The following is a 16,603-nucleotide window of genomic DNA, read 5'->3' on the forward strand; positions in this document are numbered from 1 at the left end:
GGTACGCAGAGGCACCAGAGGAGGGACTGTTGGGGGAGAGGCGCAGCCTACAGGCTAAATTTGATTTGCTGACCACTAGAAAGGCGGAGGCACATTGGGGAAGGCACAAGGGGCAGTGTATGAACATGGTGAAAATGCGAGTAGGATGCTGGTTCATCAGCTCCGCAAGCGGGATACGGCTAAGGAAATTGCTGGAGTGAGAGACAAGAGTAGGAATGTGGTGCGGAAGGGGGTAGAGGTGAATGAGGTCTTCAAGGACTTTTACGGGGAACTGTACCGGTCGGAGCCAACGGTGGAGAGGAGGGGAATGGAGAGGTTTCTCGAAGGGCTTTCTTTCCTGAAGGTGCAGGAGGAGCAGGTGGAGCTGTTGGGGGCACAGATTGAGCTGGAGGAGCTAGTTAAGGGGATCGGGCAGATGCAGTCAGGGAAGGCGCCGGGGCCGGATGGGTTCCCGGTGGAATTTTATAAAAAGTTTGTGGACCTAGTGGGCCCCTTGCTGGTGCAGACACTTAATGAAGCGTGGGAAGGAGGGACTTTGCCCCCGACGATGTCGCGGGCGCTGATTTCGTTAATCTTAAAGAGGCACAAGGACCCCCAGCAGTGTGGTTCATACAGGCCCGTATCTCTCCTCAATGTGGATGCCAAGGTGCTGGCAAAAAGTCCTGGCCACCAGGATAGAGGACTGTGTGCCAGGGGTTGTACACGAGGACCAGACAGGTTTTGTGAAGGGAAGGCAGCTGAACACAAATGTGCGGAGATTGTTGAATGCCATCATGATGCCGGAGATTGAGGGGGGGGCTGAGATAGTGGTGGCGCTGGATGCGGAGAAGGCCTTCGATAGAGTGGAGGTACTTATGGGAGGTGTTGGGGAGGTTTGGATATGGTGAAGGGTTTATTAGATGGGTTAGGCTGCTATATGAGGCCCCGATGGCGTGTGTGGCCACGAATGGGAGGAGGTCGGAGTACTTCCGGCTTTACCGAGGGACCAGACGGGGTTCCCCCTTGTTGTTTGCATTGGCAATCGAGCCGTTGGCGATGGTGTTGAGGGATTCAGGGAGGTGGAGAGGTTTGGTGCGATGTGGGGAGGAACATAGGGTGTCGTTGTATGCCGATGACCTGTTACTGTATGTGGCGGACCCAGTGGGAGGGATGCCGGGGGTGATGGAGCTGCTAGCTGAGTTTGGGACCTTTTCAGGCTATAAACTAAATTTAGGCAAGAGTGAGGTGTTTGTGGTGCACCTTGGAGACTAGGAGGAAGGAATTGGTAGGCTCCCGCTTAGGAGGGCAGGGGAGAGTTTTAGGTACCCGGGGGTGCAGGCGGCCAGGAACTGGGGGACTCTTCACAAGCATAATTTCACCAGGCTTGTGGATCAGATGGAGGAGGAGTTCGAGAGGTGGGACATGCTGCCATTGTCGTTGGCGGGGAGGGTGCAGTCCGTCAAAATGACGGTGCTTCTGAGGTTCTTGTTCCTCTTTCAGTGCCTGCCCATCGTCATCCCCAGGGCCTTCTTTAGGAGGGTGACTAGCAGTATTTTGAGCTTTGTGTGGGCACAGGGACTCCGAGAGTGAAGAGAGTTTTCCTGGAGCGAGGGAGGGATAGAGGCGGGCTGGCGCTGCCCAACCGTTTGGGGTACTATTGGGCGGTCACTGTGTCAATGGTGCGTAAATGGGTGATGGGGGGGGGGTGTGGAAAAGAATGGAGATGGCGTCATGTAGAGGTACGAGCCTGGGTGCCTTGGCAACGGCGCCGTTGCCGCTCTCTCCTAAGAGGTATACCACGAGCCCGGTGGTGGCGGCGACCCTAAGAATCTGGGGACAGTGGAGACGGCATAGGGGGGAAACAGGGGGCTCGATGGAGGCTCCATTAGGTGGAAATCATCGGTTCATCCCGGGGAACACTGATGGGGGATTTAGGGGGTGGCATAGGGTGGGCATCAGTAAATTGAGGGACCTGTTTATTGGCGGGAGGTTTGCGGGCCTGGGGGAATTAGAAGATAAATTTGGGCTCCCCCAAGGGAACATGTTCAGATATTTGCAGGTAAAGGCGTTTGCTAGGCGACAGGTAGAGGAGTTCCCTTTGCTGCCCTCGCGGGGGGCGATGGACAGAGTGCTTTCGGGGGTGTGGGTCAGAGAGGGGAAGGTGTCTGACATTTATAAGGTAATGCAGGAGGTGGAGGAGTCGTCAGTGGAGGAGCTGAAGGCTAAATGGGAGGGGAAACCTGGGGAGCAAGTAGAGGACGGGACTTGGGTGGATGCCTTGGAGAGTTAACTCTTCCTCTTCATCCAATTCAAGGTGCTGCACTGGGCCCACATGTCCGGGACTAGGATGAGTAGGTTCTTTGGGGGTGAGGACAGGTGCATCAGATGTTCGGGGAGTCCAGCGAACCACGCCCATATGTTCTGGGCATGCCCAGCACTGGAAGAATTCTGGAAGGGGGTGGCGGGGACGGTGTCGAGGGTGGTAGGATCCAGGGTCAAACCAGGGTGGGGACTCGTGATTTTTGGAGTTGCGGTGGAGCCGGGAGTGCAGGAGGCGAAAGAGGCCGGTGTCCTGGCCTTTGCGTCCCTAGTAGCCCGGCGGAGGATTTTGCTGCAGTGGAAGGATGCGAGACCCCCAAGTGTGGAGACCTGGGTCAATGACATGGTGGGATTTATAAAATTGGAGAGGGTCAAATTTGCCCTGAGAGGATCAATACAAGGGTTCTATAAACAGTGGCAGCCTTTTCTGTTCTTCCTGGCTCAAAGATAGGTATCCTGGTCAATAGCAGCAGCAACCCGGGGGGGGGGAAGGTTCCTTATTTTTGTTTCTTTTTTTCTCTATGGTTATGTAACAACTTAACATTGTGTTAATTTCAGTTGTTGTTAATATGTTGTGTTGTTCATTAAGAGGGGCAAATGTTTATGATTGCTATCATTATTGTTATTGTTGGTATTTTATTATGGTTCGATGTTGTTGTATAAATACAAAATTTTTCAATAAAAATTATTTTTTTAAAAAAGAAAGGAAACATTAAACCAGAGACTGCAGAACTGGAGAAATTAGTCGGGTTTGTACTCAGAGAATGGCAAACAATAGGGGTGAATGAGGGGTGGAAATATGTGTGCAATTTGTACAGGGGCAGAGTAAAAATTCATAGAATCACGACAGTGCAGAAGGACGCCATGTGGCCCACCAATCTGAACCAACCCTCCAAAAGAGCACCCTACATCAGCTCACTCACTATCCCTGTAACCCCACCTAACCTGCACATTTCTGCTCTCCAAGGGGCAATGTAGCATGGCCAATTCACCTAACCTGCACATCTTTGGACTTTGGGAGAAATCCTGAACACTCAGAGGAAACCCACGCAGACACAGGGAGAATGTGCAAACTCCACATGGACAGTGACCTGGAACTGGGATCAAAAGCAGGTCCGCAGCGCCACTGCACCACCATGGTATTTATTATTCAGAAGGGATTTAGAAGGTTGAGGTTCTAGTTCGCAAAATTCACGGAGAGGTTTAAAAACTCCTCTGGTGAAAGTGAACTTAAGGACTAGCTTGAAGTCAGGAGAAGTGGTTGTAGGGGTGGTACAAATATTTCCCATTGCAGGGATCAAATCATTGCAGGGAATCAGATAATAGTGATGCCGACAATGGTTGAACAGCCAGTAGAAAATCAAGCTAGAGAAAAATTGCAAATGGACCATCCTGGAATGTTTCCTGATTATGTGGCAATGAGATCACAGGCACATAAGATGAGACAAGAGAAGGAAGAGTTAAGAGCCTTGGATGAGAAGAATGAGATCAGGTTATCAAATACTATCTTTAGTAAGCTGAGTTAAGAGAAAAGAGATGAAGCAATAGAAGCAGATGTGTTTCGCTCAAAGATTGATAGAATTACAACAGGGCAATTCCAAATTAAAATAAACTTATCGAACAGCTTATTCGGAATTGGAAACTCAGTGTATTTATGAACATTATTGTATAAAGGACTGCATATAAATCATTGGTGTATTATCTGGAGCCACAGGGATCATTAGAGAGGTGGCATCAAACTTTAAAAACAATGGTATAGTCAGAATTACCCTCATGGTTGGGACAAAGGGATTCCATTTTTATTTTTGCCATTCGGTTTGCACCAAATGATTCTATAAGATTTAGTCCTTTTGAATTGGTTTCTGAACATGAAGTTAGAAGACCAGTGAAATTAGTCCAACTAAAGTTATTGAGAAATTAGAGACTACACTTTTGGGTTAGTTATCAAATTTCGGAGTAAAACTCCTGAGTGTTACGACACTCTGGGTTAGTGTGCGGTCGATTCCAGCCCCACAGACCCCAGAGTCCCAACACAAGTAAATTAACCAACAAAGTTTCTGAGATCTTTGGCCCTAAACTGCTCCAATGACTTACAGGCACCATATTTGTAAGTGAAACACAACAACTATTTATTTTATAACAAAAATAGACGTAACACATGCAATACTTATAACAGAATAATGGCCACTTAATCTACTACCCCCCCCCCCCCCCATTTTACTATCCCACCTTCTACCAAAACACGCACAAGACATACACACGCAGAGGGAGGGGAAGTGTAAAAGTTAAAGAGGATTAATGTGAGATGGAAGATGAGCGCCCTTGCTTTGGATGTTGTAATTGTTTTCTTCAGCTGACAGTCCTTCCAGGACGTGGAATGATTGAGAACCACCGGTTGGATAGCTAAAGAGCATCTTCTGGCTGGAACATTCAGTCCGAATCCCCAGACTGTGGGATTCCCTCTGGGGAGTCACCTTAACGCTCATTAAAAAAAATATTGTTATTGAACATTTTGTAATGAATATAAACAATAAAATAAAACAAACCCCACCCTCAAACACGACAGCAACCCTCACCCCCTAACAGCTGACGGTGACTAGCTCTTAAAGATCAGAATGAAAGGCCACCAACTTTTATAGAACATAGAACAGTACAGCACAGAACAGGCCCTTCGGCCCTCAATGTTGTCCCGAGCCTTGTCCGAAACCAAGATCAAACTATCCCACTCCCTGTTGTTCTGGTGTGCTCCCTGTGCCTATCCAATAACCGCTTGAAAGTTCCTAAAGTGTCCAACTCCACTATCACAGCAGGCAGTCCATTCCACACCCTAACCACTCTCTGAGTAAAGAACCTACCTCGAACATCCCTCTTATATCTACCACCCTGATATATGAATTGTAGTTATGCCCCCTTGTAACAGCTACATCCACCCAAAGAAATAATCTCTGAACGTCCACTCTATCTATAAAAACCTTTAATTGCACCCCTTAATATGTACTTAATTTTCTCAAGATGCAAAGACCCTCAGTCATACCGAGGCACTGGGTGGAGCAGCTGACCTCCACTCCAAAAGTACCTGCCTGTGAGCGATCAGCGAGGTGCAGGCTAAGACTTCCGCCCCCGCACCTGTCTGCAGCTCCGGCAGGCCTGACACCCCAAATATGGCCACGAGGGCACTGAGCTCCAATTCCATCTGTGAAAATGACAACGTGATGCTGAAGAAGGAGACCCAAAATCCCATCAGCTCAGGACATGCCCAGAACATATGCACATGATTTGCTGGGCCCCTCCCACAATATTCATACTTATTTTCCAACCCTTCAAACAACCGTCTCTTCCTAGTCCTAGTTAAGTATGCCTGGTGTACCACCTCGATTGTATCAGCCCCAGTCTCGTGCACGATGAAGAAGCGTTCACCCTACGCAAGGCCTCATGCCATACCCCTTCAACTAATTCCACCCACAATTCCTCCTCCCACTTGGCCTTAGTCCCCACCATGACGCAGTATCCTCTGCCATTATCCTCCCATAAATTCCCGATGTGCTCCCCTCTTTCCAACAATGAGGCTGGTGGCGCTAGTGCAAACAATGGGGAGACCTTCCTCGCAAAGTCCCTCACCTACAGATACCTAAAGTTCTCTGCCTGTGAAAGCCCAAACTTCTCTGATAACTTCTCTGGACTCACAAACTTACCTCCAGTAACAACGGTAGTACAGTGGTTAGCACTGTTGCTTCACAGCTCCGGGGTCCCAGGTTCGATTCCCGGCTTGGGTCACTGGCCGTGCGGAGTCTGCATGTTCTCCCCGTATCTATGGGGGTTTCCTCCGGGTGCTCCGGTTTCCTCCCACAAGTCCAGATAGACTTGTTAGGAAATTTGGACATTCAGAATTCTCCCTCTGTGTACCCGAACAGGCGCCGGAATATGGCAACTGGGTGATTTTCACAGTAACTTCATTGCAGTGTTAATGTAAGCCTACTTGTGACAATAAAGATTTTTTTTTTTAAAGTCCCCCATACGTACCACTCCCCTGTCCACCCAGGTTTGAAATCTGGAATCCAAGCTTGCCAGTTCAAACATGTGAGGCTGGATTCTCCATTTCAGTGGCTAAGTGCCGGCTCGAATGGAGAATCCATGGAGGTTTACGTGGAAAGAAGGAAAGAATCGGCGCCCATCCCTCACCGATTTCAGGACTGGTCATGCGCTAGCAGCGGCGCCAGGTGAAACCCCTGGCTCCCGCGCCACAAACAGCCGGATAATGGCCGTGTGCCTGGCTGTTCACGTGTACTGCTGACAACCTGCAGCGGTCGCACTGTACAACATGACGCCGGCCTTGCGCGGAATGGACCCGCCATCCGCGACCCCACTGACCATACCCTGGCCATCCCTTACCAGTCCCCCCATCCCTCGCGGAAAACCCCTGGCCAGCGGCACGGATGTCAGCCGCATGTGGCGGCACTGGACACAGTCCGCAGCTGCCATGCCGGGTTCCTGACCACTGAGACCACACGTGTCACATGCCATTGGGAACTTGGCCCATCGGGGGCGGAGCATCACGGCAGGGCCGACCAATGATGCGCCAAGCTGTTGCAGCAGCGGCAACGCGATGACGCCGTTTGCGAGGGGACGGAGCCGGCCCCGATTTGGGCACGATGTCAATTCTCTGCCCAATCGCCGATTACGATTTCAACGTTGGGCAACGGAGAATCCCACCCGTGGTCATCACAAATTGATGCCAACTCCGAGATCCTACCTAATTTAAAACGCTGCAACAACTGACCCTGCTTTCAGCTGGTGGCTGGATTGAATCCTTAAGATGCTTTGTCTCCCATCAAACCCAACTCTCAACTTGGATCTTATTCTTACTTGCTGTCCAGTCTACCAGCTTTGCTGAGTCTCCAACGGGGGTGTTTGACAGAGATTTACCCTTTATGCGAAATTTGGAAGAGCCTCCTTCATCTCAGAGTTCAAAACAAAACTAAAAACTAGATGAAGCCTTCCTGCCCTTAGCAGAACATTCTGGAACGACAAACACCAATAAGCATAGATTGGCAGCCAGGAACCCGTCACAGTAAATAGCTCATTGACCAACCAAGTCCATCAAGATGAGTTATTACCTATGTCAGCACATCCTTGGCCGGGATTCTCCAGCAACCGGGGGGGTGGCCTGTACCGGTGCCAAAGAGTGGCGTGACCCCGCGAACCGTCCTCCAAGCCAGGTCCTGCCGGTGTGGACCTTGTCTATCTCACGTCAGTGGGACTGGCTGAAAACAGGTGGCCGCCCAGCCCATCGGGGCCCGGAGAATTGCCAGTGGAGGGGGGCGCTGCCAAAGGCCCCAGACCAACACGCCGCGATCCCCGCCCGAAAACCGGCACCGGAGAATTCGGCAGCCGGCGTCGGAGTGGTGGGACGGGATTCACGCCCCCCCCCCCGGGTCGGGGGGGGGTCAGAGAATCCTGGTCCTTTTGCTTTTAAATTAAAGGAGGTCCACCTTAAAGCGATAGGTGAATTTCTCTGCATGTACAAAAATTAAAATAGCAGAATGGCAGAAATTAAAAAGGAAATACAAGAGACAGACAGGGAGAAGTAGGATCTTTAGAGGTTTGTGCGGTGGAAAGGAAGATAGCACAACAGGGAAGGAGAGCACAGACCCATTATGTAGCAGTGGAGAAAGTGCTAATGTTATTATCTGTGTCGGGCAAACCATTGAAAGCTAGATTTAATGGACCATATCAGATTGAAAGAAAACTGAGTCAAGTAAATTATCTGGTACGCACAACAGATAGATGTAAATTTCACAGAGTATGTCAGAATTAACATGCTTAAGAAGTAATGGGAGAGAGGAGATTAGGACAAGCATGAGGTCTTGATAATAATGAAGCCGGAAAAAGAGGAAGAGTTACATTCTAAGAGTGAATTTCCTCTAATTCATCTGGGTAACGAGTAAGTACTGGAAAATTTTAAACAACTGGCTGTTATCTTCCAGATAAGAGCCGAGGCAAATTGGGAGAGTTACAGCAATCTTCTAAATGTATTTCTGGGAATAAATGAGGTAGAACGGAGATAGCAATGCATGATGTAGTTGTGGGTGAAACTGTTCCAATAAAGCAACATCCATATAGGTTAAATCCAGCAAAGTTATCACAAGTACAGAGGAAATTGAATACTTGCTCCAAAATGACATCATTGAATGAGTTCTAGTAATTGGACTTAACCTATTGCAGTGGTGCCAAAGGTTGATGGAACACAAAGACTTTGTGTGGACCACAGGTAAGTGAATGTCATCACCAAGAGGGATTTGTTTCCTATGCCACGACTGGATGATTGCATGGAAAGAGTTTGGGCAGTCTAAACTCATTACAAAAGTAGACCTGTTAAAGCGATATTGACAAGTACCTGTGTACCAAATTTCAGCATTCATGTCGCCAAATGGACTTTATCAATTTAAAGTATGGAATGAAGAACGCACCTGCAACATTTCAGAGACTACGAATAAAGTTATTCAAGGGCTGAGTCATTGTGTGGTGTACATTAAAGATTCAGTGATGTACACTGAGTGATGGATAGTCGAAGTTGGGAAGAACATCTACAGCACCTAAAAAAACTGTTTGAACGCTTAATAGAAGCCTGTCTAGTCATGAATTATTTGGAAAAAGCGAATTTGCTAAAGGACATATCATGAGACACGGTCAAATGGCTACATGAGATGTGAAAATACAGGCCATTTGGGAGTTTCCAGAACCTGCAAGAGATTTTAAGATTTCTGGGAATGAGTGAATTTTGTCATAAGTTTGTGCCAAACTTGAGCAATACGGTAGCACCACTAACAGAACTCTTGAAGAACAAGAAATTTAACTGGATGGAGGATTCCAAACTGCATTCCAACATTTGAAATGTGTTGACAACAGCACCAGTGTCAGCTGCACCAAATTATGACAAACAATTTAAACTGGTTGTGGATGCTACTGACATTGGTGTGGGCGCTATGTTGTTACATGAATTTGGAATTGAGAATCCTGTGAGGTATTTCTCAAGGAAACAAAATACTCATCAACAGATGTATTCAACAATTGAAAGGGTGACTTTAAATTTGGTATTGGCATGACAACATTTTAAGATGTAATTTGCCAGTAATTCAGCGGAAACAATAAAGACCATAATCCCCTATACAGGTGGCTGGGGGAGCAGGGGAGAGTGCAGGTGGTGAGGATTAAGGAGAAATAGGAGGAAGAGCTGGGTGGAGATAGGATGGAGAGTATGGAGTGAGGCAATGTGCAGGGTGAATTCGACCTCCTTATGTGCAAGGATGAGTGATACAGTTCAAGGTGGTACATAGGGTGCCTATGACTCGGGTGAGGATGAGTGGGTTCTTCCAGGGAGTGGCAGACGAGTGTGAGAAGTGTGGGTGAGGACCAGCAAACCACGCGCATATATTTAGGGGGCTGTGAGAAGTTGGAGACACTGGGAAGGGACGTTCACGACACCAACAAAGATTGTGGGGATAGAGGCCGGGGCGGACCCTATGGTGTCGATTTTTGGGGTACCGTAAATGCCAGAGCTGATGGAGGGAAGGAAGGCCGATGTTGTAACTTTCGCCTCTCTAGTTGCTTGGTGAAGGATTATGCTGGAATGGTGGTCGAAAATGCTACTGGGCGGGGAGAGGGATGGGTTGGCCTGGCTGAGGGACCTGTATGACTTACAAGGCGGGGACAGTTCATGACCATGTTTGAGGAATTGTTCGTTGCGGGGGGGAGGGGGTGAAAAGCTTGTATGAACTGTAAACCGCGAGGTGCGGAGAATGTTCTCTAATTTATTTATGTTTTTGTACTTTTGAATATGTTTGGAATAAAATACATTTTTAAAAAATGTTCTGCACAATGGTATCTGCTGTTCTTTGCTGGTGATTTCTTGTCAGATATATAAGCACATTTACTTTGTCTAGAAGCTTGTCTATGTCATTGTTAAGCCAGTCTTGGTGCTTCCGTTTAATGAATCCTAAGATCTCAGAAGCTCTGCTGTAAGTAATGAAAGGCAAAGTCAGCATAGTCCCAGATGACCATAGGTTGCTTCCCCTTTTGAGGAGAGAGCTGATTGGTGGTGATTTAACCTGAGGATCACCACACCTTAGGTGAGGGGCATGGTTGATGAGGCGAGCCTTCATGAATAACCTCAGCAGGTACGGGAATTTAACCTGCACTGCTCGTCTTGCTCTGCATCATGAACCAGCTGTCCAGCCAAGTGACCTAATCTAGCCCCAGTAACTAATAGCCTGTGTATAGACATGGGGTTGGATTCTCCTTTTGAGAGACTAATTGCTGACGCTGGGACTGAATCCCAAGTGTTCTATGTTCATGGTGCCGTTCTAAGAGCGATTCACAACAACCTAATGGCCTAGTACAGGTGCCACATGGATCGAGTGCAATTCCAATGCATGCCGGCTTGTGATACGAAAAGGTCAGGATTGGTGGTGGAGACCGTGACAAGCGGAAGCTACAGATAGGCATTTACCCCACTCCCCACGCACCCTTATTCCAGTACTGGTTGCACTGGAGTATGGGCCGGCTGGGGCCAGGGGGTATCTAGGCTGGGTGTCCTGAGGAGGCACCCATATGACCCATGCCGCTAAGTCCACAGTGCGCAGCCAGATGGCTGCCTTGCAGGCTTGGAAATGGTGGTCCGTTCCCGTCCACCCCGACCGTACTTCCTGCCCCCCCCCCCACCTCGCTACTCACCCCAGCCCTGGCAGAAGCCCTCGGACAGTAGCACAACTGTCAGCACACTATAGCAATGTTGGACACTTTTCATACCCTCAGCAACCACGGCGCCTACTTCCCAATTTTAAATACAAGTCAACCTCGCCGTTGATAATTCCCTTCTGGTGAGGGTGGAGCATTGTGGGGGGTCCGGAAATTGCCAGTCGGGCCCGTTAATGATATGCCCACAACGTTTACTGTACAATTTTCATGCCCACGCTGGCATGCAATGTTGAATGCATTCGCGCCGCTGTCGAGGCACCAGAACCTGCCACTCCTTTGCGCGCTGGTCTCCATTTTCGGCTGACGCATGATTCTCCGCCCGATGGCGTTTCCCAATTTCGGCGCTGCTGAATCATGGAATTTATGGTGCAGGAGGCCATTCGGCCCATCGAGTCCGCACCAGCTCTTAGAAAGAGCACCCGACTAAAGCACACGCCTGCACCCTATCCCCATAACCCAGTAACCCCAACTCATCTTTTTGGACACTAAGGGCAATTTATCATGACCAATACACCTATATGACCAATACATCTTTGGACTGGAGGAGCAAACTGGAGCACCCGGAGGAAACCCACGCAGACACGAGGAGAATGTGTTGACTCCGCACTGACAGTGACCCAAGCCGGGAATCAAACCTGGGACCCTGGAGCTGTGAAGCAACTGTGCTACCCACTGGACAGAGAATCCCTTCAATGACCTCTTTAACGTTGTACCATTGCACTCATATTGGTACAGATGGACGTATGTATTAATTCTAAATGAGTGTTGTTTTGTTACCTGTGTGGTAGGTAACATGTGCTACTCAAACCTTGGTTAGTGATGAGGTTTTCTGAGTCCCGATGAAGAAGACTCAAACTCGTCCAGTAGTAACAGGTTTATTGAGTAACTATAACCCAGTAACGCATTGCATGCGTTCTTTACTTTAACTTTGATACTAGTGATAAGGTTAACAAGATCTAACTACGGTAACTAAACGTAACTCGCTGCTGTTCGCACTAGCAATCGAACCGCTAGCAATCGCGCTCAGGGCAGCAAAAAATTGGAGGGGGATCCGAAGGGGAGGTAGAGAGCACAGAGTCTCACTCTATGCGGATGATCTGCTCCTCTATATCTCGGACCCACAAAGCAGCATGGACGGAATCATCGCGCTCCTGAAAGAGTTTGGAGCCTTCTCGGGCTACAAACTCAACATGAGCAAAAGTGAGATCTTCCCATTACACCCGCAAGGGGGGGGGGGGGGGGGGGGGGGGGGGGCAGCACTAAAGGGGCTGCCGTTCAAACAAGCCCGACATAAATTCCGCTACCTGGGGATCCAAATAGCCCATGACTGGAAAGGGATCCACAAATGGAACCTCACCAGCCTGACGGAGGAAGTTAAAAAGGACCTGCAAAGATGGAACACACTCCCGCTCTCCCTCGCGGGGAGAGTTCAGACGATCAAAATGAACGTACTGCCCAGGTTCCTCTTCCTGTTTAGATCCATTCCGATCTACATCCCCAAGGCCTTTTTCAAAGCGCTGGACAAACTCATCATGGCGTTCGTATGGGGGGGTAAAAATGCTAGGATCCCAAAGAAGGTCTTACAAAAAACAAAAACCAGGGGAGGGTTAGCCCTCCCGAATCTACAATTCTACCACTGGGCAGCAACAGCCGAGCGAGTAAGGGGATGGATCCAGGAGCCAGAAGCTGAGTGGGTGCGTGCGGAGGAGGCCTCCTGCATGGGAACCTCCCTCCGGGCCCTCGCCACGGCAGCACTCCCATCCCCACCCAAAAAACACTCCAGCAGCCCAGTGGTGACAGCCACCCTCCAATCCTGGAACCAACTGCGGCAGCAACTTGGCCTGACCAAAATGTCGAACAGGGCTCCCATCTGCAACAACCATAGGTTCAAACCAGCACTGACCGACGCCACCTTCAAAAGGTGGAGGCAGGACGGGGGGACACTGACAGTCAGGGACCTATACACGGACGACAGGATCGCAACACTGGACGAACTGACAGAGAAATTTCAGCTAGCTGGGGGGAACGAGCTACGGTACCTGCAGCTCAAAAACTTCCTACGAAAGGAGACAAGGACGTACCCACAACCGCCACGACAGACACTACTGGAAGACCTACTGGACGCAAGTATCCTAGAGAAAGGGAACTGTAGTGACATGTATGACCGACTGGTAGATAGGGACGACACCGTACTGGACGCAACAAGGAGGAAATGGGAGGACGACCTGGGGATGGAGATCGGGTGGGGACTCTGGAGCGAAGCACTGCATAGGGTCAACTCCACCTCCACGTGCGCAAGGCTCAGCCTGACGCAACTAAAAGTGGTACATAGAGCCCACTTAACAAGAACCCGTATGAGTAGGTTCTTCCCGGAGGTGGAAGACAGATGTGAACGGTGCCAAAGAGGCCCGGCCAACCACGCCCACATGTTCTGGTCCTGCCCCAGACTCGTGGAGTACTGGACAGCCTTCTTCGAGGTAATGTCCAAAGTGGTGGGAGTGAGGGTGGAGCCATGCCCGATAGTGGCGGTCTTCGGGGTTTCAGAACAGCCAGATCTATTCCTGGGGAGGAGGGCGGATGCCCTTGCCTTTGCCTCCCTGATCGCCCGCCGTAGAATCCTGTTTGGCTGGCGGTCAGCAGCACCGCCCAGAGCTGCGGACTGGCTGTCCGACCTCTCGGAATCTCTCCAAATGGAGAAAATCAAATTTGCCATCCGAGGGTCGGACGACGGCTTCCACAGAACGTGGGAGCCATTCATGCAACTGTTCCGGGACCTATTTGTGGCCAATGTACAAGAGGAAGAATAGTCGGGGGAAGGTAGCGGGAGGGGGGGGGGGGGGCTACAGGTTTGTTACGGGGGTTCGATGGCTAGCTAAGGCCCAAAACCAAGCTAAATAAACATGTTGAGGGGGGGGGGGGGGGGGGGCGCAGTTACTACTACGAAGATGCTTACCTGTAAATATGTATGTTAATTTTTGCGTGTTTGTTTTTGTTTGTTTTTTTTTGTTTCTCTCTCCTAACAATTTGTAATTTGTTCAATATAAAATACGAAAACTGAATAAAAACATTTATAAAAAAAAACTAAACGTAACTCCACTAGCCATCTGAACTAATCTGCTATTGCCCTGATCACAGTGCACCCAAGAGAGAGAGAGACCCAATGTGGTTGCCTTTTATACCCCTGTTGGTCCGACCCTCTAGTGATCCTGTGGTGCTACAGATTACACATTAACTCCTTGTGTGCATACACATAGAACATAGAACAGTACAGCACAGAACAGGCCCTTCGACCCTCGATGTTGTGCCGAGCCATGATCACCCTACTCAAACCCACGTATCCACCCTATACCCGTAACCCAACAACACCACCCCCCCCTTAACCTTACTTTTTTTAGGACACTACGGGCAATGTAGCATGGCCAATCCACCTAACCCGCACATCTTTGGACTGTGGGAGGAAACCGGAGCACCCGGAGGAAACCCACGCACACACGGGGAGGACGTGCAGACTCCGCACAGTGACCCAGCCGGGAATCGAACCTGGGACCCTGGAGCTGTGAAGCATTTAATGCTAACCACCATGCTACCGTGCTGCCATATAGAGATCACTACAAGTGTGAACGGTTGTGATGCACTCGCCACTCTGTCTAATTTAAAGCTTGCTGCTCCTGGGGTATCCTTACCCGGTGTTTCCCAACACTCGTGCAACCCCAGCCTCTGGCGCGGGAGCGAGCGCCCCCGCCGTGCGCGGCCCAGACGCATGCGCAGCCATCCAGCCGCGAGCCGTGTTTTGTTCTCGCGGTACCTCCGCGGGGAGCGAGTGCGCATGCGTGCTGCCGGTTTGAAAGTGAGCGGCGCTGCGTGGAGTTGGACGCAGGTAAAAAGAGCGGCTGTTGCCGCTGTCGGGTGCGCCAGGACACCCCCTCCCGGCGCGCTACATTTATCTTCAGTAAGGCAGTGACCGGCGGCGGCTGCTGGGAAGCTCCGGGTGTAGCCCCCCAACCTCCGGCAAGGCCGCCCTCACTCCCCAGGGTGGCAGCTCAGGCGCTTCTTAAGGATGTGACCTGTCTCTTTGGTGCATTCAGCCAAATAAATATCTTAATGGGTCAGTAATACTGCAAAAGTATTGTGCAGTAGGTCAGTTACAGATATGTACAATCTGTGCATGTTGCACGGGCAATCCCTGTCTTATTAGTAACACGGAAACAGCAGAAACCAGGGAGATCACACTACATCCACCTGCTTTGATTGTATTCCTTAATACCTTGAATTAGTAAGATTCTGTTGCTTTCGGATTTAAAATTAATTGAGCTTGCTATTTTTTTAAATGGGAGAAATGTTCACACTTCTTACACCCTCTGTGTGAAGTAGTGTTTCTTAGCTTCTCACCAGAATGGCCTGACATCTGAGTTATGTTCTCTTGACCAGCATAAAGGTTTCTCTCTAGCTTGTTAATTCCTTGCATACATCTAAAAGTCAAATTGTCCTTTTAACATGTCAGAAAACTGAAGCCAAATTTGTGTAATCTACTGGTAACCCTTGGAGCCATAGTAACAATGCTGGTGAATCTGTGCTTCACTCCTAGAAGATTAATATATCCATGTCAAGGTGGAATAACTTAACAGAGTTTTTAATGAAATAACAGATGGTTGTTGAGGGTAATGTGGTTGATGTGTATATGCTCTTCCAAAAGGTGTTGGATAAGGTGTCACATCATAGGTTTGTTAACCGTGTTGAAGCCCATGGAATAATCTATGATGGGTAGTGGTAATATGGATGGAAATAGGCTGAGGAATGGGAAACAACAACGGTGAATGGTTGTTTTCTGATTGGGGGAATACAGTCTGGTTCCTCATGGGTAGGTACTGGAACCACTGCTCTTGATATACTAATGACTTGTACAGGCCAGTTTTCAAATGACAGAACTTGGAAGTATTGTGAACTGTGAGGAGGATAGTGATGAGCTTCAAGAGCATGGAGGTGGGCCAGTGGAAGCTGAAACTTAATACAGATAAGTGTTTGATTGACAGAATGAGAAGCAACAATTTAAAATCAATAGTTTAATACTAAAGGGAGTTCAGAAACAGAGAACTGGGTATATATGTACACATTGTTGAAAGTGGCAGAGGAGGTTGAGAAAGTGTTTAAAGCATACTGGATTCTGAGGTTTATAAGAACTTGAGAAAAGGGAGTAGATCACATGAAATCTTGGACTGCTCTGCCATTTAATTCTATTCCTATTTGATTTACAAATCAAAATATGTGTAGAATACAAAAGTTATGATGAATGTTTACAAAACATTGGTTTGACCTCAATTGGAGCATTGTATCCAATTCTGGAGATGACACTTCAGGAAGGATGTGAAGGTTTTAGAGAGGGCCTAGAAAATATTTGAGAAAGATTTCCAGGAATTAAGGACTTCAGTTATTTGGGTAGATTAGAGAAGCTGGAGCTGATTTCATTAAGATGTTCAAAATCACTTGGAATCTAGACAGTAGATGGAGAGAAACTTCCCATTGGTGGAAGGGTTGCGAAGCAGATCTAAAGCAA

General features: G+C 48.8%; 1 protein-coding gene across 2 annotated transcripts in view; it reads left to right on the plus strand.

Annotated features, from left to right (window-relative positions):
- Positions 1 to 14,862: 14,862 nt before the first annotated feature.
- anapc4 (anaphase promoting complex subunit 4) overlaps positions 14,863 to 16,603 on the plus strand; it is a 115,808-nt gene continuing 114,067 nt past the window's right edge. The window contains exon 1 of one of the 2 annotated variants that reach the window (XM_038791465.1): positions 14,863 to 14,929. The gene's annotated coding sequence lies outside the window, so the exon portion shown is untranslated. Of the gene's footprint in view, positions 14,930 to 14,982; positions 15,002 to 16,603 lie in introns of those variants that run through there. The other variant, XM_038791463.1, reaches the window with a different exon arrangement.

The sequence above is a fragment of the Scyliorhinus canicula genome, chromosome 3 (genome assembly GCF_902713615.1).
Source record: "Scyliorhinus canicula chromosome 3, sScyCan1.1, whole genome shotgun sequence".
In the NCBI taxonomy this organism is placed as follows: Eukaryota; Metazoa; Chordata; class Chondrichthyes; order Carcharhiniformes; family Scyliorhinidae; genus Scyliorhinus; species Scyliorhinus canicula.